Source organism: Lutra lutra, chromosome 10 (assembly GCF_902655055.1).
Source record: "Lutra lutra chromosome 10, mLutLut1.2, whole genome shotgun sequence".
NCBI lineage: Eukaryota > Metazoa > Chordata > Mammalia > Carnivora > Mustelidae > Lutra > Lutra lutra.
Genome location: NC_062287.1, coordinates 6,822,390 through 6,850,145, shown reverse-complemented (window position 1 = coordinate 6,850,145; position 27,756 = coordinate 6,822,390). Strand labels below are relative to the sequence as shown.

At 43.3% G+C, this 27,756-nt stretch overlaps 1 long non-coding RNA gene across 1 annotated transcript in view; it reads right to left on the bottom strand.

The window, feature by feature from the left end:
* LOC125078960 (uncharacterized) overlaps positions 1-17,772 on the bottom strand; it is a 34,399-nt gene extending 16,627 nt beyond the window's left edge. Inside the window, exon 1 of the long non-coding RNA XR_007121022.1 lies at positions 17,707-17,772. This is a non-coding gene — a long non-coding RNA (uncharacterized LOC125078960). The remainder of the gene's footprint in view (positions 1-17,706) is intronic.
* Between the last annotated feature and the right edge of the window lie 9,984 nt (positions 17,773-27,756).

The following is a 27,756-nucleotide window of genomic DNA, read 5'->3' as shown; positions in this document are numbered from 1 at the left end:
CCTGTACCACGGCTGTTGGCCCACAGCCCCGTGTCTGGCTACACATGCGCCCCAGCTGATGGTCCCTGTTCTGTAAGCCTTATTCCTATAGTAGATCCAAATGGAAATTTGGACATCTCCCTGTCATAAAATAATTGATCACAGGAAGGAGTGAAATTCAGTGTTACTGAGCTCTTACCACAGCAAGGTTAGAAAAAGATTCGCGTTCTGTTTGGAAACAAACGCCAGTTTCTGTTGAAATTAAGAATGATTTACACTCATACCATTTGGGAGTCAAGTGAGATGACTCTCAAGAAGAAAACGTGACTCATCTTCCATGAGTATGGCATTTGCCATAAAGATGCCCTTCATGTGAGTCTGCCAGGGTCCTCGAGCAGGGGACAGAGAGCTGCTCAGCCAGTTCCCGCCAGTCCCCCGCGCGCTCTCCAGGTCTCCAGCTCCCTCCCACTCCCACCCAGCAGCTCATTCTGATCTCCTTGCCCTTCCTGGTGACCAACACGGCCTTCCTAAAACTCTCCCTTCCTGTCCGTTTTTGTGACACTGCAGCCCTTTGCACTCCTCGTCAGGGCCTCTGCTTTATGACTCCCTCACACTGTGATAGCATTCCCCAGTTTTCTGTCCCAGGCTTCTGCGACTTCTCTGGACACACTCTCTCCTCTGGTTAGCACATAGGTACCCCCCACTCCAGCCTCAGCATCCCTGCCTCGGGTTACTGTTGGCCTCTACCCTGATGGTCAGGCTCCTACTTTTTAGCCCTTGCTTCTGATATGTCCAATGACTGACCTTCACCTGCTTTGGAATTCCTTTCCACTCTCTTCCCTCTGTCTTGCTTGGGGAGGTCTGTCTTGTCATCCTGCTGCCCCTTCCTGATCTGGGGGCTGCAAAGGATCAGCTGTCCCGTGCCTTCCTTAGGGTCCTGTTTCCTTGTTGTACTGGAATTCATTCTGGAAGCTGGCCTGTCGGTCTCTCCTACTGTGTGCATCTAATTCCAAATCGTGACTCCTCCTGGTTCCTCTCCCAGCCACGACTGAGAGGTGATGTTCTCTATCAGGTGCTACACTCTTGCTGGACCTCATAGTCTCTGTAATGCCTATACACTCTCACCAGATTAGATTCTCCCTAAACAGCTTGATTTACTTAAGCAAATAACCAGCAAATTGAATTAGAGTGTTCACTGCCTCAGGATAACACCAGGTAAGGGGTATCCAAGAGTCAGAAAAAAAGAGAAAGGAGTGGGAGATTTAAATTTACTGTGTGGAGAAGAGACGGTCAGTCACATGTGTGTGGCTGTTGGTTGTTTATATGGTACAGAGAAGTTTCCGGACCTGTGTTCACCATGCTCCGATATGAGGATAAGGAGAGTCTCTTGGGTGGGTATTCTTTCCTCACTCAGAAAATTTGCCTTTAAAACTAAAACCTAAAATAAGTATAACTACAAAATTAAGTGATTAACTCTAACAGTGTCCCCTATTTCCTCGGCAGGAATCTTCTGGCAAGTTGAGGATCAACATTTCATACCATACAGGGTAGCGATTACAATCTTGCCGTGTTTTCTCCCCTCAGCTCCTGGGGGAGTCTGGTTTCCCATCATTATCCGCAGGAGCACCGAGCACGAGACAGTGACTATCTCCTGTTTGCACACAGCCCCAGCCAGAGCTGTACCGGGATACATCCCCAGACATGCCAGTAATTTGGCAGTTTTAAAAATTGATATTTTCTAAACATTTAATAAAGGTAAGGATAAACTGATTTTCTATTAACATGTATTTTATCCCGAAACAAATTCACTTACTAAATCATTTCCCCCAGGCAGAGACAGAGTCAATGTTGTGAAAACAATTCTGCAAAAAAACCACTTTTCTATAGTTCTGCTCTCTTTTCAGCTTTCATTTGTGATTTCCTGAAGCAGATGTGCCTTCCTTGGGAGACATACTAAAGATGTGAAATGTGTATAAAAATAAACCATTTGTTTTTGCTAAATAGTTCCATGTCACGCATGATACAGTTTTCAGATGTCGCTGCTTCTGAGGGTTGATCTCAGGCAACCGTTATCGGGCTTGCTCGGGGTTGTAGCTGTTTTATGCAACTTGCACAAATGCTCCACGGAGACGCGTCTGCCCTGGTGAGGAACACTATTTTTTAAACCTCCTTCAAGGACACTGCCTAGATCAGCAGCAGCGGAACCAATTCCATTCCCTGAGTCCGCGGTATGGCATGCACAGAAGCCCGAGTTAACTGGCCCCATGCCTCCAATCCATTTTGATGCTGTTTTATCCAGCTTCATGACAGGTTGGCGCCCTCTGTGGCCACCCTGCCTCTTGAATCTGGCTCTGACTCCATCCTGGGGCTCACATCTGCATTCTGTCTTCCTTCTGGCCTGACATTCTTTTTTTTTCCACGTAGACTTTGTCTTTTCCTCTCCATAATTAATAATGCTTCCCATAAGCTCTTAGATTTTTTAGGATTTCGGTCACAGAAATTGTCCTCTGTGGCCACCTCCCCTAAGGTCTGTGCCCAGGCCCTGGGTTGACATTGCCTCCCTCCCACAGCTGCTTCTGGCCAGGGCTAACTGAAGGGAAGAGTGCGGCCACATGGAGTTAAGGGGAACACACGGGGAGGTTGGATGAACCACTGTGATTCTCTCTCAGAGGCATTTGCAATGCAAGAGAGACTGAGCCAGCTGATGACAGCAAGTGCTCCTGAAAGACCAGGTTGATGTCAGGACTGCTGTCCCCATGTGGGGTCGCGGGAAGCAGAACCCAGACAAGGAAAGAGGAAAGGGAGCTGGAGAGAAGGGAGGGGAGAAGTCACAAGACTCCTGAGGACATGGAGCCTTCAGTCTGTCCTTGTTTGGCCCAAAGATGCTTCATCTTTGTTTGGTCCTGAGAAATACTACTTTAAAAATAACATCACATTTGACTTAAGTTACCAAGTTAAGTTACCAATCTGCTTCTTTCAACAAGACAGACTTTAACCGAAGCCCCTTTCTTCTTTCTTCTGCGCTGGCTGCCCAAGTGTTTTCTGCGCTCAGCCCTCCTTCTGTCTTTCTTTCCATCTCCTTCGCCAGGGGATGCAGCAGCTCGGCCCCCTGGGGACAACACTGGTGACCGAGAGTTACTTGCCCGCTTATTAATCAAGGTCATCAGTGAGAACTGCAACAGAAAGTCTCCTAAAACTTAGTAGCTCATATCACCAAAAGCATATTTCTCATTCACATCAAGTCAGGGATGGGTTAGGAGGCCGCCCTCCACCCAGGAGCTAAGGCATCTGGTACAAGGGACCTCTGTGGTTGCCCAGGTAGGTCCTGAGCCACACAGAGAAGGCAGAAGGACTCCTGACAATGGCCTTGGGTTGGGACTTGGTTGATGCCACTGTCACTTCTACTCAAAATCCATTGTCCTGGGCCCACCTTCCCTTTGTGAACATCTGGGAAGCAGAAGGGAGCACACGGACTGCAGGATAAGTACAACTGCTTACAGCACCCGGTTTGCCCCTGCACCTGTGACTTGGGCGGATCCTCTCACGGTTGGCCCTGGGGACGGTGGGGCGCTGGTACAGTGAGCTCCTGGTCTGGGTCACCGCAGCGAACAGCAGCCAGCGTGGTTGTTCAAGGAGACAGCAGGGCAGCTGCGAGGCCCAGTGGGAAGAGCACGGGCTGTGGAGGCGCCAGAGCACAGAGCAGCTGGATCAGGCCATTCTTCTCCCGCCAGGGGAAGCTGCAGCGCCCACGTCCAGGCGCACTCCTCCAGGTCACGCTGCTCTTGCCTGTCTCCCAGTCACACTCTGAGCACAAACCTTGTGCAGTTTCCCCAGTAAAGGCATGACTGTGAAGGAGCGTGACTTTAGAAAAAAAAGGAATTTAACCGAACTTCGACTTCGAAGTGGTTGTGATCAGAGGGCTGTCCAGCAAACGGCCGAGAGCCTGGGCTCTTGCCTCAGAACCTCTGGGTTGAGGTCCCTGCTCTGCCATGTGTTTGCCAGCTCGTGACCCAGTGCAAGTCAGCGGACCTCTTGCATCTCAGTTTGATCATCTGCAGACAAAGAACAGCGCTCCCCTTCCCGACGGGGATAAAGGGTAAAGTGGGCCGATACACCCAACACGCTTGGAGGCGGCCTGACACACGGCTCATGCTCTGCGTTATCGTCGCTATTTCGTGTGCGCACGCCGGGGGGCGCACAGTTATCCCAGTTCCACTACCCTGTCATGAAGCACCCTGGGAAGCACCCGTCCAAGCAGTTCTTTCAAGTCCAAGTCCTGATTAGATAAAATCAGTGTCTCACAACTCCTCCCGGACAGACGAGCTGAAGGTGTCACGATTTATTCCACAACTGTCCTCTTTACGCTCCCGGCTCCACCCAAAGGGAACTACTTCCGGTTCCTTCTGCGCTCCGCCTTGGGCTCCGCCCATCTCTACGCATGCGCAATGGCTGCTGACTCTTCCCCCAGGGACTACGCAAGAACGCGCCTTGCCCAGATTTTGGCTCAGCCTGTCTGCCTGAGCCTCGATCCCATTGTCTTTCATCTTCGCCAAGGCTTGGCTTCTTCAACTCTCTACCTCTCTTTTGGACCATCAATTTCCCCTGACTACCTATTCTTTTCTATTAGTAATAAAATATTTTGTGATACTTCCTGTCTTAAAAAAAAACACATTTTTTTCTCGACCAAATGTATCCCTCTAGCTATCATTTCTCTTCTTTGTTGCAAAAATTCCTACCAAATAGTCTATATTTAGGGTGTCCATGTCCTTTCCTCCCAAGTTTCCAAGGTCTAGTCAAGCTTTTGCCCCCACCCCCTCACCTCAAGTTCAAAGATCGGTAAAGACCTCCATGTTGCTAAATCTGATAGTCTCCATGGTAGGGACATGAGACTCAATGGATAAATTTCCTTCTTTCAGAAACACTTTTCTTTGTTCAGTTTCTAGGTCACGCTTTTTTGGTATTTACTTCTTTCCATGTTCCTTTGTTGTAATCCTCTCTTCCCAACCTGCAGGGCGGTTGCCTGGGCTGGGGATCAGTCCTTTGGTCTCTCTTTGCTCTTACTTCCTAAGTGATAACACCCATTTCTCTAAATACTCTCTTACTTTGACAGCTTCCAGATGTGTACTCAACGACTCTTCTCTTGAATTCCAAGAATGTATATCCTAAAAAGTAGCTGAACCTTAGAGGTCCAATCATCATCTCCAACTCCACTTTCCTAGAACTGAGCCCATGATTCCCAGTGCTCCCAATCCTGCTTCTCCTGTGTTTATTTCAGTCAAGCGAGATCCCCATCCACTCAGTTAGTTAGATTACAAATGCTGGCATGTCATCGTCCTTCTCTTGCACTTCCCCAGAAAATCCTGTCATCGGCAGCTTCAGAACACATTCAGAATCTGACCTCCCTGCTGCCACCTCGATCCACACCACCACCATCTCTGCTGGATGATCACCTCTAAGCCTGCCCTCTCATTTTCTTATACGGCCCCCACACTTTGCTTCACACTGCAGCCAAAGTTAGCTTCCAAAGAAGTTTTTACCAAAGTCTGTAAGACCAAAGTCTCTGAGACCCAGACCCAGGCTGCCTTTCCTACCCCTATCAAAACCACTGGTCTTCATGCCATTGCTCCAACATGGCAAGCATGCTGCTGACTCAGGACAGTACTTCTTGTTCTCTCATCTTGGAATAGTCTTCACCCAGAATATTTTAATGTGGTATTTCCATGCATTTCATTTCCATTAACTCCTAAGCCAATTCACATGTCTTACCCCCTCACTTCATTCAAATGTCACTTCCTCAAAGCTGTCTTCCATGGTAATTTTACCTAAAATATCAGTCCCCATCTTCTCTTCCCTGTATCTGCTTTCTTTTTAATCACAGCATTTATCAAAAATATGTATATTTCTTATATATAACATATATTTCTTAAATGTTTATATATAAATTTGTATCTACCTATCTATATATATATAATATAAATTTGTATTCTAAATATGTATTCTAAGTATATATGGCATGCTGAATAGGTAGGCACAGAAATACATATGAGTTGCCCTTGGCTAGCTCTGTATGGGTAAAGAATTTGTCTACTTTATCCACCACTGTATGGATGACTTGTACAGTTTCAACTCTCCCTGGACCTTCCCTTTCTCCAATTTTTCTTCTGGCCAACTCCTTCTTACTCTTAATATCCCAATTTATTTTTCCTTCCTTTGGGAAGCCTTCTCTAGGAGAGTGCTAAGTAATGTTTCTGCGTGCTCATAAGACACCCTTTACCCTCCTTATCATGGAGCTCCCTACACTGTATGGCAGTTTTGTGTTTCTCCAGCTGGACAGCCCACAAACCAGGCTTCCTGGTGCTTGGCTGAACCTGTCCCTGAGCCATTTCTCCAGCAGCCAGGCCATGAGATCTCCACCTCTCTGCAGCTAGGAGGAGACGTTATATTACCTTCTCCATACAAGAAGAGCTGCCCTCAGTGTCTCCTTCTTGTGTGGTCCAAGATCACCTTTATAGGACCCCCTGATGCGGCCCAGCCTTCCAACCCCCAGGAAAAGCGGGGCTCTAGTCCACCACCCCACACTGACTGTCATGAGGGAGCCTGCAAAGTTGCAGGGATAGTAAATGCCATCGAGCTATGAAGGGAGCAAAGTACTGCCTGGATGCAAGCCTGCAGCTACCATAACCACTTAGATTAGAGTGGAAGGAACTCCCGTTGTTTCTTAGTCTGTCAGTTTTTCTATTATCCTCAAGACTGAGCATGAAACATTCATTATAGCACTTCCTTATTGATTCAACTGATGAAAATATATTGGTATTAATGACACGAAACTCTAAGGCACTGGGGATAATAAAACAATTGATTGTGAGCATAACGTGTCTCAGAATATTTTTATGTTGTAGATCCATGCATTTCATTTCCATTAATTACTAAGCCAGCAAGTAGGTGATTTGAGCATCACAACATCAAGCTACATAACCATTTTTATTTGGCACTTATATGATTATCCAGAGGAAACAGTTTGATTGGTTGTTAGCAACAGACTAATTTGAGACAAAAATGATATGAAACTGTTGGAAAGGATTAACTCACTGATGAAAGGCATGGAGTTGGAGCTTCAAAGGCTTAAATATGGTCATTAAAAATGATGTCCTTTTGGGGTATTTTAAATATTGCATCCTCTTAGGAAGTTTCAAAAACAGAGTCTCCTTTGTTTGTCTCCTAAGTTGGACCCCAGGTCCTTGTCTTTTGATATTCAGATTATTATGATAAGGCAAAGGAAAGGAGAATTTTTTATTATACATTGTACTCTGTGGCTACACTTTTATCTGAGCAACATTTTTGCTAGATCATGTTTTTCAGTTCATTTTACTCAAGAAAAGGTTATTGTCAACTTCTGGCCAGACTGATCTCACCAAGATGTATGATGTCAAAGTACACCATTTTTAAGGCATTGCACAAAATAATTATAAAAATTATGGGAGCTGGGAGGCCTGTGTGGCTCAGTCAGTCAAATGTCTGCCTTCAGCTCAGGTCATTATCTTGGGGTCCTAGGATTGAGCCCCGTGTTGGGCTCTCTGCTCAGCATGGAATCTGCTTCTCCCTCTCCCTCTGCTCTTCGTCCCACTTGTGCTCTCTCTCCACTTTCAACAATAAATCAAATCTTTAAAAGAAAATTATGGAGCTTTAAAAGAAAAAAAAAATCTCTACTTAGTTGACCTCGAACTAACCGCTCTCATTTTGCCATATTGTCTTCTGGTTTTTATTTCCATGCCTACCTATTCAGCATATCATATGTATTTAGAATACATATTTAGAACGGCATTCACAAACTTTTCTATTTTGTTTTATTCTTTTATCATTTATCACATTTTGTTCATATATTAACTTTATAATGGCTACATAATATTTCATACAATTATATAGCTGTCACTTCCCTTTTCATTTTGTAAATAATATCACAATGGAAATATTCATTCTTATGGATTTTTCATATACTTTATTCTTTCTTTAAGATATTCCTATGAGAGAGGAGTCAAGATGGCGGAGAAGTAGAAGGCTGAGACTACTTCGGGTAGCGGGAGATCAGCTAAATAGCTTATCTAAAGATTGCAAACACCTACAAATCCAACGGAAGATTGAAGAGAAGAAGAACAGCAATTCTAGAAACAGAAAATCAACCACTTTCTGCAAGGTAGGACTGGCGGAGAAGTGAATCCAAAGCGACGGGAAGATAGACCGCGGGGGGAGGGGCCGGCTCCCGGCGAGCGGCAGAGCAACGGAGCAAAATCAGGACTTTTAAAAGTCTGTTCCGCTGAGGGACATCGCTCCAGAGGCTTAACTGGGGTGAAGCCCAGGCGGGGTCAGCGTGGCCTCAGGTCCCGCAGGGTCGCAGAAGGATCGGGGGTGGCTGAGGGTCGCAGAGCTTACCGGTATTGGAGCGGGGAAGCCGGCTACAGAGACAGAGCCGAGGAGTGACTCTCAGCTCGGGGTTGCCTTGAACCGGTCGCAGGCTCGGTCAGCTCGAAGCGCGGCCGGAGGCCAGGGTGGCGGGAGTCATTCGGCGCTGTTCTCTGGGGGCGCACTGAGGAGTGGGGCCCCGGGCTCTCGGCTCCTCCGGGCCGGAGACCGGGAGGCCGCCATCTTCATTCCCGTCCTCCGGACTCTACGGAAAGCGCTCAGGGAACAAAAGCTCCCGAAAGCAAACCCGAGCGGATGACTCAGCGCGGCCCCGGGTAAGGGCGGTGCAACTCCGCCTGGGGCAAAGATGCTTGAGAATCACTACAACAGGCCCCTCCCCCAGAAGATCAACGGGAAACCCAGCCAGGACCAAGTTCACCTACCGAGGAGTACAGTTTCAATACCAAGGAGAGCGGCGGAATTCCAGAGGAGAAGAAAGCAAAGCACGGAACTCATGGCTTTCTCCCCATGATTTTTTAGCCTTGCAGTTAATTTAATTTTTTTTCTCTTTTTCAATTTTTTTTTCTTTTTCTCTTCTTCTGCTAAATTTTTTTAATTTTTACCATTTTCTTTTTTAACGTTTTTTAAATAGTTTATCTAATATATATATATATTTTTTTCCTCTTTTTATATTTTTTCTTTATCAGCTTTCTTTTTTTAAATAGTTCCTTTTCTTTCTTTTTTTTTTTTCTTTTTGAACCCCTTTTTATCCCCTTTCTCCCCCCTCACAATTTGGGATCTCTTCTGATTTGGCTAAAGCATATATTCCTGGGGTTGTTGCCACCCTTTTAGTATTTTACTTGCTCCTTCATAAACTCTTATCTGGACAAAATGACAAGGCGGAAAAATTCACAACAAAAAAAAGAACAAGAGGCAGTACCAAAGGCTAGGGATCTAATCAATACAGACATTGGTAATATGTCAGATCTAGAGTTCAGAATGACGATTCTCAAGGTTCTAGCCAGGCTTGAAAAAGGCATGGAAGATATTAAAGCAACCCTCTCGGGAGATATAAAAGCCCTTTCTGGAGAAATAAAAGAACTAAAATCTAACCAAGTTGAAATAAAAAAAGCTATTAATGAGGTGCAATAAAAAATGGAGGCTCTCACTGCTAGGATAAATGAGGCAGAAGAAAGAATTAGCGATATAGAAGACCAAATGACAGAGAATAAAGAAGCTGAGCAAAAGAGGGACAAACAGCTACTGGACCACGAGGGGAGAATTCGAGAGATAAGTGACACCATAAGACGAAACAACATTAGAATAATTGGGTATCCAGAAGAAGAGCAAACAGAGAGGGGAGCAGAAGGTATATTGGAGAGAATTATTGGAGAGAATTTCCCCAATATGGCAAAGGGAACAACCGTCAAAATCCAGGAGGTTCAGAGAACCCCCCTCAAAATCAATAAGAATAGGTCCACACGCCGTCACCTAATAGTAAAATTTACAAGTCTTAGTGACAAAGAAAAGATCCTGAAAGCAGCCCGGGAAAAGAAGTCTGTAACGTACAATGGTAAAAATATTAGATTGGCAGCAGACTTATCCACAGAGACCTGGCAGGCCAGAAAGAGCTGGCATGATATATTCAGAGTACTAAACGAGAAAAACATGCAGCCAAGAATACTATATCCAGCTAGGCTATCATTGAAAATAGAAGGAGAGATTAAAAGCTTCCGGGACAAACAAAAACTGAAAGAATTTGCAAATACCAAACCAGCTCTACAGGAAATATTGAAAGGGGTCCTCTAAGCAAAGAGAGACCCTAAAAGTAGTAGATCAGAAAGAAACAGAGACAATATACAATACCAGTCACCTTACAGGCAATACAATGGCACTAAATTCATATATCTCAATACTTACCCTGAATGTTAATGGGCTAAATGCCCCAATTAAAAGACACAGGGTATCAGAATGGATAAAAAAACAAAACCCATCTATATGTTGCCTACAAGAAACTCAGCTTAAACCCGAAGACACCTCCAGATTTAAAGTGAGGGGGTGGAAAAGAATTTACCATGCTAATGGACATCAGAAGAAAGCAGGAGTGGCAATCCTTATATCAGATCAATTAGATTTTAAGCCAAAGACTATAATAAGAGATAAGGAAGGACACTATATCATACTCAAAGGAACTGTCCAACAAGAAGATCTAACAATTTTAAATATCTATGCCCCTAACGTGGGAGCAGCCAACTATATAAACCAATTAATAACAAAATCAAAGAAACATATCGACAATAATACAATAATAGTAGGGGACTTTAACACTCCCCTCACTGAAATGGACAGATCATCCAAGCAAAAGATCAACAAGGAAATCAAGGCCTTCAATGACACACTGGACCAGATGGACATCACAGATATATTCAGAACATTTCATCCCAAAGCAACAGAATACACATTCTTCTCTCGTGCACATGGAACATTCTCCAGAATAGATCACATTCCTGGTCCTAAATCAAGTCTCAACCGATATCAAAAGATTGGGATCATTCCCTGCATATTTTCAGACCACAATGCTCTAAAGCTAGAACTCAATAACAAGAGGATATTTGGAAAGAACCCAAATACATGGAGACTAAACAGCATCTTTCTAAAGAATGAATGGGTCAACCAGGAAATTAAAGAAGAATTGAAAAAATTTATGGAAACAAATGATAATGAAAACACAACGGTTCAGAATCTGTGTGACACAACAAAGGCTGTCCTGAGAGGAAAATATATAGTGGTACAAGCCTTTCTCAAGAAACAAGAAAGGTCTCAGGTACACAACCTAACCCTACACCTAAAGGAGCTGGAGAAAGAACAAGAAAGAAACCCTAAACCCAGCAGGAGAAGAGAAATCATAAAGATCAGAGCAGAAATCAATGAAATAGAAACCAAAAAAACAATAGAACAAATCAACGAAACTAGGAGCTGGTTCTTTGAAAGAATTAATATGATTGATAAACCCCTGGCTAGACTTATCAAAAAGAAAAGAGAAAGGACCCAAATAAATAAAATCAGGAATGAAAGAGGAGAGATCACAACGAACACCAAAGAAATACAGACAATTATAAGAACATACTATGAGCAACTCTACGCCAACAAATTTGACAATCTGGAAGAAATGGATGCATTCCTAGAGACATATAAACTACCACAACTGAACCAGGAAGAAATAGAAAGCCTGAACAGACCCATAACCAGTAAGGAGATTGAAACAGTCATCAAAAATCTCCAAACAAACAAAAGCCCAGGGCCAGACGACTTCCCGGGGGAATTCTACCAAACATTTAAAGAAGAACTAATTCCTATTCTCCTGAAACTGTTCCAAAAAATAGAAATGGAAGGAAAACTTCCAAACTCATTTTATGAGGGCAGCATCACCTTGATCCCAAAACCAGACAAGGATCCCAACAAAAAAGAGAACTACAGACCAATATCCTTGATGAACACAGATGCAAAAATTCTCGCCAAAATACCAGCCAATAGGATTCAACAGTACATTAAAAGGATTATTCACCACGACCAAGTGGGATTTATTCCAGGGCTGCAAGGTTGGCTCAACATCCGCAAATCAATCAATGTGATACAACACATTAATAAAAGAAAGACCAAGAACCATATGATACTCTCCATAGATGCTGAAAAAGCATTTGACAAAGTACAGCATCCCTTCCTGATCAAAACTCTTCAAAGTGTAGGGATAGACGGCACATACCTCAATATTATCAAAGCCATCTATGAAAAACCCACCGCAAATATCATTCTCAATGGAGAAAAACTGAAAGCTTTTCCGCTAAGGTCAGGAACACGGCAGGGATGTCCGTTATCACCACTGCTATTCAACATAGTACTAGAAGTCCTAGCCTCAGCAATCAGACAACAAAAGGAAATTAAAGGCATCCAAATCGGCAAAGAAGAAGTCAAACGATCACTCTTTGCAGATGATATGATACTGTATGTGGAAAACCCAAAAGACTCCACTCCAAAACTGCTAGAACTTGTACAGGAATTCAGTCAAGTGTCAGGATATAAAATCAATGCACAGAAATCAGTTGTATTTCTCTACACCAACAACAAGACAGAAGAAAGAGAAATTAAGGAGTCCATCCCATTTACAATTGCACCCAAAACTATAAGATACCTAGGAATAAACCTAACCAAAGAGACTAAGAATCTATACTCAGAAAACTATAAAGTACTCAAGAAAGAAATTGAGGAAGACACAAAGAAATGGAAAAATGTTCCATGCTCCTGGATTGGAAGAATAAATATTGTGAAAATGTCTATGCTACCTAAAGCAATCTACACATTTAATGCAATTCCTATCAAAGTACCATCCATTTTTTTCAAAGAAATGGAACAAATAATCCTAACATTTATATGGAACCAGAAAAGACCTCGAATAGCCAAAGCAATATTGAAAAAGAAAGCCAAAGTTGGTGGCATCACAATTCCGGACTTCAAGCTCTATTACAAAGCTGTCATCATCAAGACAGCATGGTCCTGGCACAAAAACAGACACATAGATCAATGGAACAGAATAGAGAGCCCAGAAATGGACCCTCAACTCTATGGTCAACTCATCTTCGACAAAGCAGGAAAGAATGTCCAATGGAACAAAGACAGCCTGTTCAATAAATGGTGTTGGGAAAATTGGACAGCCACATGCAGAAAAATGAAATTGGATCATTTCCTTACACCACACACGAAAATAGACTCAAAATGGATGAAGGATCTCAATGTGAGAAAGGAATCCATCAAAATCCTTGAGGAGAACACCGGTAGCAACCTCTTCGACCTCAGCCGCAGGAACATCTTCCTAGGAAAATCACCAAAGGCAAGGGAAGCAAGGGCAAAAATGAATTTTTGGGATTTTTATCAAGATCAAAATCTTTTGCACAGCAAAGGAAACAGTTAACAAAACCAAAAGACAACTGACAGAATGGGAGAAGATATTTGCAAATGACATATCAGATAAAGGGCTAGTGTCCAAAATCTATAAAGAACTTAGCAAACTCAACACCCAAAGAACAAATAATCCAATCAACAATTGGGCAGAGGACATGAACAGACATTTCTGCAAAGAAGACATCCAGATGGCCAACAGACACATGAAAAAGTGCTCCATATCACTCGGCATCAGGGAAATACAAATCAAAACCACCATGAGATATCACCTCACACCAGTCAGAATGGTTAAAATTAACAAGTCAGGAAATGACAGATGCTGGCGAGGATGCGGAGAAAGGGGAACCCTCCTACACTGTTGGTGGGAATGCAAGCTGGTGCAACCACTCTGGAAAACAGCATGGAGGTTCCTCAAAATGTTGAAAATAGAACTACCCTATGACCCTGCAATTGCACTGCTGGGTATTTACCCTAAAGATACAAACGTAGTGATCCGAAGGGGCATGTGCACCCGAATGTTTATAGCAGCAATGTCTACAATAGCCAAACTATGGAAAGAACCTAGATGTCCATCTACAGACGAATGGATAAAGAAGATGTGGTATATATACACAATGGAATACTATGCAGCCATCAAAAGAAATGAAATCTTGCCATTTGCGACGACGTGGATGGAACTAGAGGGTATCATGCTTAGCGAAATAAGTCAATCGGAGAAAGACAACTATCATATGATCTCCCTGATATGAGGGAGAGGAGATGCAACATGGGGGGTTCAGGGGGTAGGAGAAGAGTAAATGAAACAAGATGGGATTGGGAGGGAGACAAACCATAAGTGACTCTTCATCTCACAAAACAAACTGAGGGTTGATGGGGGGAGGGGGTTGGGAGAGGGGGGTGGGGTTATGGATATTGGGGAGGATATGTGCTATGGTGAGTGCTGTGAAGTGTGTAAACCTGGCGATTCACAGACCTGTACCCCTGGGGATAAAAATATATGTTTATAAAGCTGTAAAAAAAAAAAAAAAAGAAAGAAAAGAAAAAGAAAAAAGAAAGGATGAATACCCAAGTTTTGTAGCAACATGGACGGGACTGGAAGAGATTATGCTGAGTGAAATAAGTCAAGCAGAGAGAGTCAATTATCATATGGTTTCACTTATTTGTGGAGCATATCAAATAGCATGGAGGACAAGGGGAGATGGAGAGGAGAAGGGAGTTGAGGGAAATTGGAAGGGGAGTTGAACCATGAGAGACAATGGACTCTGAAAAACGATCTGAGAATTTTGAAGGGGTGGGGGGGTGGGAGGTTGGGGGCAGCAGGTGGTGGGTATTGTAGAGGGCACGGATTGCATGGAGTACTGGGTGTGGTGCAAAAATAATGAATACTGTTATGCTGAAAAAAAAATAAATAAAAGTAATATAATCATTTCAGGGGAAAAAAAAAGATATTCCTATGAGTAATTTTACTAGGTGAACTTGTATGAACTTTTAAAAAAATCTCATAGAATACATTTCCAAATTACTTCTCAAGAGAGCTGAACAAATTTAAATTGTCCCCAGCAGTATATCAGCAATATAGTACCAGTTTAAAAATATTTCCATCAGGATTATGAATTTTCATTTAAAATGCTTGTTAACGTAGCATGTGGAAATCACCTTGTTTCTGACAATTGGTTTCAGAGACTATTTCCCATGTTTGTTTAGCAATTGTTCTTCCTCTTCTGTGAACTCTCCTTTTAGATCCTTTGTTTATTCCCCTTGGGTCTAGATAATTTTCTTGACAATTCTATAAGCCTTCATGTTTGCTGTGAATATTTTCTTAGTCTTTTGGGGTTTTTTGCATTTTAGTTATATTAGTCTTTATTGTATCTGAGCTTTAGGTACTTACACAACTGAATTATTTCTTCTTACAGTTATCATTCTTTTAAAAATGGATATAATTTTTTTAATCCTATAGTCTGTTGGTTTTCTTGGATTAGAATTTTACATTTGCCTCTTTAATCATGTAGACTTTATTTTAGTAAATGGCCAAGCTGCTTATTTTACATTATGTACTTCCATTCTCAGATTGGTTATTAAATAAGGACAGGATCATTTAGAATGCCCTGTTGGAGGAGGGTATTTTTGAAGCTCATTCAATAATATGCATTGTTGAGTTGGGTAGTGCCCTAGTCACAAGGAAATGAAAAATGAAAATGATGCCATTTTGGTCATTAAGGAGCTTGGAGTTTAGGCAAGAGAAGAAGGAAGGCCACAGTCCATAAATAGCAATTAGATATTCTGATATTTCACACTGACCTACTGAGTCACTGTGCTGGGAAACTGAACTCTGTTCTCTTCTCATTCCTATTTCTTTTCTTTTTTGTCACACCCTGTTGCTTTTGCCTGTTCTGTCTGTTCTCTTGTTCTTGTGTCCTCTTTGGCTTGCTTTCTCCTTCTCTTCCTTGCTGTCCTTTTTCTTTCTTCCCACCTTGCTCTCTTTCCCTCCCCATTTGCTGTTCTCCCTTCCGATCCCTTCCTTCTTTCTTCCTTTATTCTCCCTACCTCCATCTCTTCTTCACCCATGCCACCTCCAGAGACAAAATCTTTACTCTCTCTTAGGAGACATACATCCTAAATCAATGGCAGGGTGTCAGTCAAAGTGGACTTAGGAGCTAAGCAGACTTGAATTCAAGTCTTGGCTCTCTCACCACCATTAGCGATATCAACATGAACAATTGCAGGAAGTCCTTACGTGGCCCAGTTATGACATGCACGAATTTAAGTTACCACAATTTAGTTAAATAATCCTACTCCTTTAATAACATGGCTCAGATTTAATGCTATATTGACTGTGAGTAATTGTATAAATCAACAAACTTTCCCGTTAGTTTCTCAGTCCACAAATCACATCATAGATAACAAACGGACATCATGATCAATGACCAATCCTCTCACTTCTCTTAAAGTCTGTGGGGGATTGATTGGTCACTACGCATCTCTTATTCCATTTACAACAGGCAGCAAAGAATGTAGTTGTGTTGACTTCTTGTGCCCCAGTGATAAACTAACATGAATTTTACAAAAATGAATCATCAGAAGAAGAAACTGACCAACAAAGATGAAAGTGCAACAAATAAATGAAAGCGATATTCCTGGAAGTGAAAGTGGAAGTGAGCATAAATGGAGCTTGTGGAAGAAGCAGCTGACCTTGGGAATACCACCACTCACTTTCCAAAATGCTCCAGGTACACAGCCTGAGGAACCCAGTGAAGGTGAACGTATGGACAGAAACGAGGAAAGTGGTTGTGATGAGGAGGACGAAGGTGTCCCAGAAGAAGTGGTGTCAGCAATTAACTTCACATTTAAAGAACATTCAAAGATATTTCACATCATTAAAGGAGCAAAAGATGAGATGTTGGGAGTTCACTCAAACATAGAAAAGAGTATAAATTGGGGCACCTGGGTGGCTCAGTCAGTTAGGCCTCTGAATCTTGATTTCAGCATGGGTTATGATCTCAGGATCATAGATCAAGCCCTATATTGGACTTCTTGATGGGCTCCAACAAGATTGAAATTCTCTCTCTCCCTCTGCCTCACACCCCCACCGCCCGCCACATGCTTGCACATGCTCGCTCTCTCTCTTTAAAAAAAAAAAAAAATGAAAAGAGTATGTATCATAAGTTATATGACAGGAAGGGAATAATCGCTGTTCAAACTAGTCTTGATACTTTTTTTTCTGAAGAAATAACAAACTTTAATTCTCTTCTAGTGTAGTAAAAAAAATATTAGTTTTACCCTTTTTCATTATCCTGTACACTTAAAGCAGTTATAGAGTTCTCAATCTTTTGAGAGAAATTTTTTTAAAGGTCACAAAACAATAGCAATGTTCCCCATTGGTTATTAAGATTATTGAGATTGTCGTTTTCCTGGCCCCAAACTAGTGTCCTGAGTGGTGACCTTGTATTTGTAACTTCTCTCGACATCAGTTCTCTGTATGTAAAATGAAAGAGTACGGTTTCCTAGCATGGCTGTGAGTGTTAAATGAGATCATGCTTCTAAGGTGCTTGGAGCAGTTGGAGCTTGATAGACTTTCAATAAAAAGTAGCTATTAGTAATGTTAACATCATTATTATCAACCAACAATCAAAGCAAATTGGCATAATTCTACCAAATTGGTAGATTAAATTCTACCAAATTTAATGCAGCTTTTTATTTTTTTAAGCCAAAGAATGTGTGTAAAGTATCAGAATTAAATGAGAAAACGCAAAAAATGCACTAGTGGAAAAGTAACTATTTTTCCAGCCATCAGGCAACGTCTCCCACCCTCCAGATGCCTCCCTCCCAAACAATCACACCATCAGTTCGGATAATAAAAGAGAGTGTCAAATTCACGTTCTTGGACTTGCCTGGAGTGTTCCTTTCAGGAAGCTCAAATCTCGGTTCAAACTCTACTACTTAATTTCTGCTTTCTTTCCGTGCTGAGACAGGCCTGTGTGGAGGAGCCCAGAAGCCATTATTAGAAGACTGGAGGGTTGTAGGGGTGGGAATGCAACCAGATGGCCCTGTCCACTGTTTCTACAGAGGCTCATAACGGGTCTCTGACTGAGCTGGGCCCACCTATTTATAAAAACAGGGATTCGTGAAGACGAGGGAGGGAGAATTTCATTAAAATCCACACCACGAGCCATTGTTGTAAGAGGTCCCCCCTCGTAGGCAAGTAAATATGGTTCATTTAATGGTTTGATGCCTTCTCTAGTTTTGAAACCATGACTTAGAAGTACAAAAGCAGTGTAGCTTCCCCAAAGCAGGAAGGACTCTAGAGCAGTCATGGAGCCTCCGTTCGGATCCCAGCCAAGGGCTGCCCACTGCCAACATTCACATCTGCACGCCTGGGCCAGGCATCGAGGCCTCAATTTCAGTACCACCTGCTCATCCAAACTCATCTGACTCCCTGTCCTGTATTTCAGCCCCATTCCCCTCCTCTCTGTCCTCCAAACAACGCTCGTTTCCTGGCTCAGTGTCCTTGCCACTGCTTTTTCCTCACTTCAAACGACCTTCCCTCTCTTCTCTGTCCACACGACGCCCACTCTCCAAGTCCAGGGAGGTCCTCCTCACTGCTCTATTCCTCATCTCCCCACACCTGCTCTGGTACCTATGGTCTACGCTGGTGGCCACTGACACTAAATCTTTCCAGGTCTTTTCCTATTATTAATCCTTGTTCAAGCTCCTGGGTGGGGGGCTGGCAGCCTTCTGCCTATTTCCGGTTAGTTCACCACTAGTTGTGCACACACGGGAGCTCCTGGAAGGCAGGGGCATGTCTTGTCTATCTCAGTATTCTACACGGCCTGGCCTATAGGAGAAACTCAACCAATAATTCTTAAATAATGAAGAATACTGTTTAGCTTGATTTTTCCCCCTTCCACATGGGGACACATGTCTGCCCTTATTATTCCAAATAAACCCATCCTTTGTCTCTTTTCACAGTCTTTCTGGGACACAAATTTCTCGGAGAGATATGTTAGCAACTTGGGCACAATTACATGATGCATTACTGGCCCCTTTGTGTACGTCCACAGGGGACTGCCATTCTCCTTAGGTTTACTGAACCGTGAACCACAACATAACTCATTTTTTTTTTTAAAATTACTTTAAGGGGGTGGCTGGGTGGCTCAGCCAGTCAAGCATCTGCCTTTGGCTCATGTCGTGATCCCAGGTCCTGGGATCAAGTCCCGCATCTCTCTCTGCCTCTTTCTCTCTCTCTGTCTTTCATGAATAAATACACAAAATTTTTAAAAAATAAGTTAAGATACTGAACAGTTGAAAAGTGAAAAGTAGAATCAAATATTTTTTTTGTTCTAAATAAATGCAAGGTAAAAAAAATAAAAATAAACACAACCAGATAATACATACATTTTTACTTTCTGAATTGATTATTTTTGTATCACACAGTCATAGCCTAAGCAGCCTCCAATCAGCTAATTCAAGATACCATTACCATTCTAACCTTCCAGTGGCACAATGAACAGAACCAGTAAGCTCTGCCTTCTAAAATTAAATGGGTTTCTCTGTAAGTCCATGTGTATTTATTCTACATATGCACACACACATACCTACCTAGGTTTTGTACATAAATATGTGCCCATTTATACAACCTGCTACACAATTTCTCTTGAAAATACTATGTACATTGATGCAAGTAAACACAAACCACAGGGGAAGAAAATTTAAATTTCATAAGATATTTGATACTCAGAAAGGGTGGTAGACAGACTAAGATTTAAAAGTTCAGAAATGGGTCCCTAAGGGATTGATGGGGGTGGTCATTTGAATGTTCTGAGGAGAAAAGGCAGGGGATGTCTAGGGTAAAATGCTCAGTCTGGACTAATTTTTCCATCTTTCTCCCTTTAAGAGGTTTCAGTTGACACCAATAAGGAGAGGAGAGAAGCTCTTCAGAGTTTTCCTGAGTTAAATATGTCTGCCTTAGTGGCATTTCATCTGAGGTACCAATAAAGTAAAAGTACAACTGGATACCGATCTTGTCATAAAAATCCACTCTGTCCTAAAAGATTTCGACTTGCCGATCAGTTAAACCCCATTTAAGTGATGGCTGCTGACCTTTTCACAGACACCTCAGCTGTGGCTGAATCACACAGCTGCAGCCAGCCCCACACCAGGGGGACCACACCACGTGCCTTTCTGGAGCTCTGCTGCCCCAATGGCTTGAACACCCACTACATGCAGGCCACAGGGCTAAGTGTGTGGGAGGAAACTTAAGAAAATCTCTTTTTCTGTGCTTAATCACAAAAGACAGATCACACTGAAATAAAAAGTTTACCTTGTTTAAGAATAAAAAAGAAAAGAACCCTGTCTTCTTTTTTTTTAATGTTTGGCGGTCCGTGCCTATGAGAGTGTACATTTCAAAAAGAGACTGCTACCATTTTCAGACACTTACAGCGCAGCCAAGAGGCTTACGATGTCTTATTTCCCCATTTTTCCCTTTGCTGGGAGCTATTGGAAACAAGCATGTCTGATTTATGAAGCCATTCCAGGTCCACAGAACTCAGAGTCACAAGGTTTGGTGTTGTCCGGGTCTTGAACGAGTTTTGTGAAACTGCTGGGCTGCTTTGCCGGTCACATTATCAATCAGCTTGGTGACGACAATGGTCAGGGAGGGCCAGACTTTAATTGTGCCATATTCCCAGCAACTCCTGCATTGTCATTGGGCACGAATCCCTATTTACCCAGAGGAAACGCACTAGAGCTCTAACCCATTCATGTTCACTTGGTGCGCTGTGGTTCTCTCACGAGGCAAGGGCAGCGGAGGGCTGCTTACGACGCTGTTTCTGACAACCGATTAGAATTCAGGGATGGCAGTGAATATTCTTACAGACCATGACACATAACAGCAGTAGCCTTCCTAATTACAAGGAAAGACTAATGCATTGCGACAGAAATCACGGGAAAGAATGGCTGAGTGGTTCCCCGTGACTGTAGCTGCTCAGGAGGAGAGCAGTTATAAGACAGGTGTCTTTCCTGGTGTGACAGACCCCTGATGGATGGAATTCCGAGTCCGGGGCAGCAGCGTTGGAATGGGGAGAGGCCCCCAGAGCCTGGAGCCTGGGAGTGGGATGCCACAGGATCTGTGGAGCCAGATGCCACCCTTCCAAGGCCCAGAAGCAGGCAGAGAAGAGCTCTTGTTCTCAACAGATTCTCTGAGGCAAAGGTGTCCCTTGTCACCTTCTAAGTTGTGTGACCAAAATTTAATTAACGTGTAAAATTTACTTTGGCTGCAGTGTGGATCTGTGCACAGTGTCTGTACCTTGGAACTTGAGTTTGGATGGTTGGGTAGCAAACAGAGCGGGGTATGAAATTGTCTGCCATATTCCAGTCAATAGGCCATCTTTCTTGGTTACTGGCTTCGTCTCTTCTTCCGTTAGCTCTGAAATTTATTAGCCACACAGGAACACTTGCCCTCTTCACACATCCCACATACTCCTTGGGCAATCTTCTGCATGCCTGTGGCTTCATTTAGCACTTGGGCACTGATGATAATTTCTCTCAGTCTTGCATCATGATTCTGCCACTTACTACCACTGAGATTAAAGAAAAAAGGCCTTACCTTACCTATACAATGGGAATTCCAACAGCAGCCTCGCAGACTTGACAGAAGCATAAGACAGAGTGAAGCGCCTGCACAGAATCAAATCTAAATAAATATCAGCAAGTATTACTGTGAGCAAACATGCCTCTAGCTCGGTTCCCTCTCCTGACATGGGTTTCATCCAACCGTCCGCTGGACATCTCCACTGGCTACACATCATTCACTGGGTCCTCTATGCAAGTCCCTGTCACCCTGTATCTTCTCTTCATGAAATCTCTGTCATTTGTGAATGCCTCGATCATGAACCTGCCAGATATCTGTGGATCATTCTTGATTTCCTTCTCTTCCATTCGAGACACCCTATTAATCATCGACTCTGGCCAGTTTCACTTGGACTCCGAACGCACATTGCTGTCCCTTAAACTGTGCCACCTCGGCTCAGAATCTTTGCAGCTCTCAGATTACCGCAGAGACTTCCCAAATTTGTCAGCCCATTTCAAGTCCCGATCCCCTCAAATTCATTCTTCATTCTGCTGCCACATGACTACAAGGAAGAGAAAAATCTGCCCAAGCATCTCCCTGCTTGAAAACCTTCGGAGGATCCGCACGTCCTGTGAGAGAACTGGAGCACAGAGTACGTGGTCCTCTTCCTGCTTCTCTGGGTTTGTCTCTTGTTCTCAGACATACGTGAGACCTACATCCTTCCTCCTTCTCTTCTCTTACAATGAGCATATTTCTTTGGCCACGTCTGGGGCTGCTCCCTCACTCTCTGCTCTGAAACCTGTCCTCCTCTGAATATTTGCCCATCAGTGATTCCTTTTTCTATCCTGTACTGACATTTCTCTCTTCTCACTTATTCTTGTCAGACATTTAAATGTTCTTGTGTATCTAACTGTCATGTACAGTCCTAGGTTTTCTCCTCTTCAAAACCGTGTTTTCTGGGAGAGATGTCTACACGTCCGGTTCCCTCCAGCTTCCTTCCTAGCCATCTCTCCTCCCAGTGCAGCCTGGCTTCCTCCCTTTCCAACTGAGCAAGCCCATAATTCTCCTGTCCTTGACTTCTTGCTAGGATCTGATGCCACTGGCTAGTCTCTTTGAAAACCCTCTCTTCACTAGACCTTTAGGTACCCTGCACTCCTGACTTCACATCAACTTCTCTGGCTTTATCTTCCCTCATTTCCTTCGGAGGTCCCTCTTCTTCTACATACTGGTTTTCTTCAGGGTTCTAGCCTTCTATTGTCTCTATGGGGAATCTCTCTCCCACCACCTCAGGAACTGTTTATGTGCTGACGGTTCCCAATCTCTGTCTACAACCCAGATCTCTCTTCTAACTTTACATCATCTGGACTTTTCCATGTTGAGACTGAACAGAAACCTGTACCTCAATATGTCCCAAACTGAGCTCATTTACGATCGGTTTTCCTACCTTGCCTGCAAGCTTAAAGACAGTGAGGTCTTTAAAACACTCACTGCTGCTCTGTCTTCATCAGAACAGGGGCAGGAAGGTAGCGGGCACTCATGAACTCTCTGTCAAGAATGAATAAAGTGTGTTTGATCTCCATGAATGATACCACCTGGTTGCCTCAGCAGAAAACTCAGTTTCAATTTTCACTCTTTCATCCCCCTTACCTTCAAAACACATGAAATCCATTATCAGTTCACTAATTTTACTTTCTGAAGTATTCACCAAAATATTTCAGTTTGCTTTGCTTGCTTGTTAGGTGAGGTGTCAAATCCAACCAGGAGTAGAGCGGGAACCCAGACGCAGGATGTGCCCCTCTCACCACATACAGCCTCTGTCTACACACAAACCAACCAACCAGGAATCCTTCCTGTCCCTAAAGAAAACTTCAAGAGATCATATGGCACTCGATTCCAGAATATTCTAACCTGTGATATTTCTTTTTCTCTCTTTTTTTTTTTTTTTTTTTTTTGAGAGAGAGAGAAAACGCACATGTGTGAGTGCAGGGAGGGGGGCTGGAGGGTTGAAGTAGGGACTGGGGAGGGAGAAGCAGCAGAGGGGGAGAGAGAGTCTTAATCACGCTCCATGCCCGGAGAGAAGCCCAATGTGGGGCTCCATCTCACGACCCTGAGATCATGACCTGAGCCAAAATCAAGAGTTGGATGCTTAACCAACTGAGCCACCCAGCCGTCCCAGTATCATTTCATTTTGAAAATTTGTTGTGGGAAGTAGTGATTGCGTTGTTTCTCAGAAAGTAATTTCAACATGTAAAAATCATCACTGTCAGAAAGCTCTTCCTTTAAACCTAATCTGAGGTATGTTTGCTGGGCTTTACGCTCATGTTTTTTGCCTGTAACACAAAGACAGGATGGCCCAAATGACCTTGTTTTTTATTTTAATGACAAACCTGGGGTTTCTCTTAGGAACCTTGGAAGCCATGATCAGAGAGGGCACCAAAGAAAACTTGAATTTATAAAAACAATGGGTAGCATGTATTAAGCATTTAGCATGGATCAGGAAGTAAACTAACTCCTAGTGTGTTAACTCCTATCATTCTTGGAACAGCCATGTGAGCACTGTTACATCCACCTCTGAAAGCTGGAGCAGAGGATGGCTGCAGAAAATGTCCCTGGAGGTGGCAGGCGGGGATCCAGAGCGGTATGGAGCAGCCTGGCTCCAGTCTCTGCCTGGGGCACTGCAACAGAACTTTTATTGGTGACAAATTAATTCCGAGTCACATTTGCTACTTCATTTTATGCCCATAACTCGTTCTTCTGGGAAGAGAGCTAGAAAATCTAGCCAAGGCCAATAGGAGACTAGCTTTGGAAGGGAGAAGAATGGTTTAATTTAATGCTTTAATTTAAAATATTCTTTCCATAATCCACAAAACAACCTATAGTTAGTATTAAGACCATGAGTACTTGGGTGCCAGGTGTTGTGTAAGGGTTCGAGATGAAACCCAGGGTAGAACAGGTCCCGGGACTAAGAAATCGATTCTCACTATGTTGTTAAGGGATTTATATCCTAGAAAACACTTCAATAAGATTTTTACCACATACTGTCATTGTTTAAGAGCCTACAAGAATGCTGGGAGAAGTAGCAGGGAACAAAAATATTATTTGTAGATTGCACTATTCTTTTTGAAATCCCGGATCTGTCACTGGGGGAGGGGTAGTGAGAAACGCCCACAACGCCACCGCACTTAGGCTACGCCACTCAGTAGGACTCCGAATCCTAAATACATGTAGGTCCCAATCAAAGCCAGCGCCATGATTTAAAATGAGATTGGACCATGTCATTTTCCTGTTCAAAAGTGTTTCTAGGATATCAGTGACCTGAAGGATAAAGTCTAACATCTTTGACATGTTACTGGCACGTAAGGCCATTTGTAATGCAGCCCCAGCCAATGTTTCCAGCATCATCATCTCCCACTTTCCACCATTCCCATTGAAATCCAAGAACCCATCCCCTGAAACACCTGCTCCTCTGTGGCAATGAGCCAGGCTTTCGGATTTCTGTGCCTTTGCAACACCGTTTCTATTATCCAAAGCTGTGCTGTTCAGTGATTTAAAGTTAATTACAAACTAATTAAGACTAATAAAACGAAGCATGCAGCTCCTTGGTCTCAATGTCCACATTTTCAAGTGTCCCCTGCTCGTATGCACTGAAGAGCGCCAATAAAGAACATTTCATCAGAGAAAGTTCTATTGGAGAGTCCTGCTTTAAAGCACCTCTACTTCCTCCCATCTTTCAACTTCTGGGCCCTTCAGATTCTTACTGATTTTCAGGTTTTCATTCAAAAGTCACCCCTTTTGAGACGCTCTTTCTCCCTCCGAGCTACCACTCACTGCATTTTTCTCACACCTCTGGGGCCGTGAATATCAGTTTTGCTGGTTGTGTGTCTGGCTATTTCCCCCACTTGGGTGTCAGAAACATGAGAGAAGGGACTTCATGTTCTCATCTTTATATCCTCATTACAGGTCCTGAATTATAGCAATTATCCTGGGATGGATGAATGGTTTGGCATTGAAGACAAAGGTCCTGAGGTCAGTATGATTTCTCTTCTTCATTCCTCCATAGGAGGAAAAGAGAATGCTGTATCATGTTTTCCTGGTGTTCTGTGGAATGCTGAGGAAAAGCAGGAGCCCATCTTCCTGACCCTTCTCTGAACGTGAGTTCGTATGGTGTGCTGAGCTCAGGGAAGCTGCGTTCCCCGCTGCCTTTAACTCTTCCCTGATCCCCGGCATGTGAACGTGGAGACGCAAGTGACAGTGTTCACTAGTTGTACCTCAACCCACGTCCTGTACCAGTGTGTCTTCACTTCTGCTTCATCCAAAGCTCTGCAGACCAGATTACAAAAACGTGCAGGGGAAAGCCATCTACCTACATGATACTGACCAACCTCTGCGAATGCTTTATTTCCCAGAAATTTATGAAAAGAAAAAGGTTTAATTGTGTGGTTAAAATGGAGCATTTTACGGTAGCAGTCACAATCTCTAAAACTACATATAAAATTATGTGTGTGCACTTTGAGAGGGGATAATCTTTGGCTGTTTTTATTCCTATTGGAACAAAATTTCCTTGCCTCGCTGCCATTCAACACAAGGAGACTACAGAAAGCTATGACTAGACTATGAAAATTATTTCTAAACAGGACAAATCCTTCTAGCATGCCTTCAGGGAGGTCTCTCATACAGAAGAGGGAAAGCAAGACAGTCTGGCAGAAAGGAAACAAAGAGATGGTAGGACTGGTGTTCAAATCTCAATCCAGCCCAGGGTACCTGGATGGCTCAGATGGTTACGCGTCTGCCTTTGGCTCAGGTCCTGATCCCAGAGTCCTGGGATCCAGCCCCATGTCAGGCTCCTTGCTCAGGGGAATCTGCTTCTCCCTCGTCCTCTGCCTCTCCCCCTTCTCATGCTCTCTTCTCTCTCTGTATCTTTCTGGCTCAAATGAGTAAAAGAAATCTTTAAAAAAAATTCTCAACCCAGCTCATGTATAGATTTTCCTGAACTCATTTTGTTGGGAAAAATAGGGCTTGGGTTATGGTCTGATTTACCTACAGTCAGAGAACCACAGTTATGCTCAGGTAGAGAAATAAGACAGGAGTGTTAAATTTCTCTGCTTAATTAATAAAATGAGAATGATGCATTTCCAGAGACAGACTAGGACAAACATTTTGAGTCATGTCAAACTCTAGTCTGTGGACCACTTCCATCAGAATAACCGATGGAGGTAGGTGATTTTATGCCTTTTCTAGGGCTCCCATAACAAAGTCCCGCACCCTGAGTGGCTTCAAACAATAGAAATATATTTTCGCACAGACTGGAGGCGGGAAGTCTGACATGAAGGTGTCAGTGGGACCATGCTTTTTCTCCCAGCTTCCAGTGGTTACCAAGAATCTTTGGTGTTCCTTGGCCTCCAGCTGATGACTTCAGTCTCTGCCTCCAATATCATGTGGCCTTCACTCCTGGCTGATCATGCTGTTCTCTTCTGTGCATGTGTGTTTATGTCTGTGGCTCTCCTCCTCTTCTTATGAGGATACTGTTCATACTGGATTATAGGCCCACCTGTTCCAGTATGACCTCACTTTAACTTACACCTTGAATACACCTGCAAAGACCCTATTTCCAGGTGAGATTACATTCATAGGTAGCAGGGTTTAGGACGTCATCATAATTTGTTGGAGGAAACAATGCAAATCACCATAATGATTATTAAAAATTCAGATGCCTAAGGCCCACCTCAGACCTACTGAGTCACCTCCTGTCATTCCTGATACTGTCTCCCATGCCCCTTCAATGTACCATAAATCTGAGCATGCTGGTGTAAGAGAGCACTGAAGGGCTGAGATGATGGGTGGTTGGCAGGGCCAGAATGATGGTGAGGCAAGTGAGGAACTTTCTACAGATGTGAAATATAATGTTAGTTTGTTTTAAGTCATCTCTATCCCCTACATGGGGCTTGAACTCACAACTCTGAGATCAAGAGTCACTCTCTCTTCTGACTGAGCCAGCCAGATGCCCCTCAGGTATGAAACCTAAAGGATCACCAAAAAGGTCAGTAACCAAGATAAATAGAATTTTAGTGGAATATTTTTAAAAATTGAAATCAAGGGGCACCTGGGTGGCTCAGTGGGTTAAAGCCTCTGCCTTCGGCTCAGGTCATGATCCCAGGATCCTGGGATCGAGCCCCACATCTGGCTCTCTGCTCAGCAGGGAGCCTGTTTCCTCCTCTCTCTCTCTGCCTGCCTCTCTGCCTACTTGTGATCTCTGCCTGTCAAATAAATAAAGAAAATCTTTAAAAAAAATTGAAATCAATGCAAAAAAAAAAGTCCATGAAGAGCAAAATATCAAAATTTTAAATAAGGACAGGATCAAT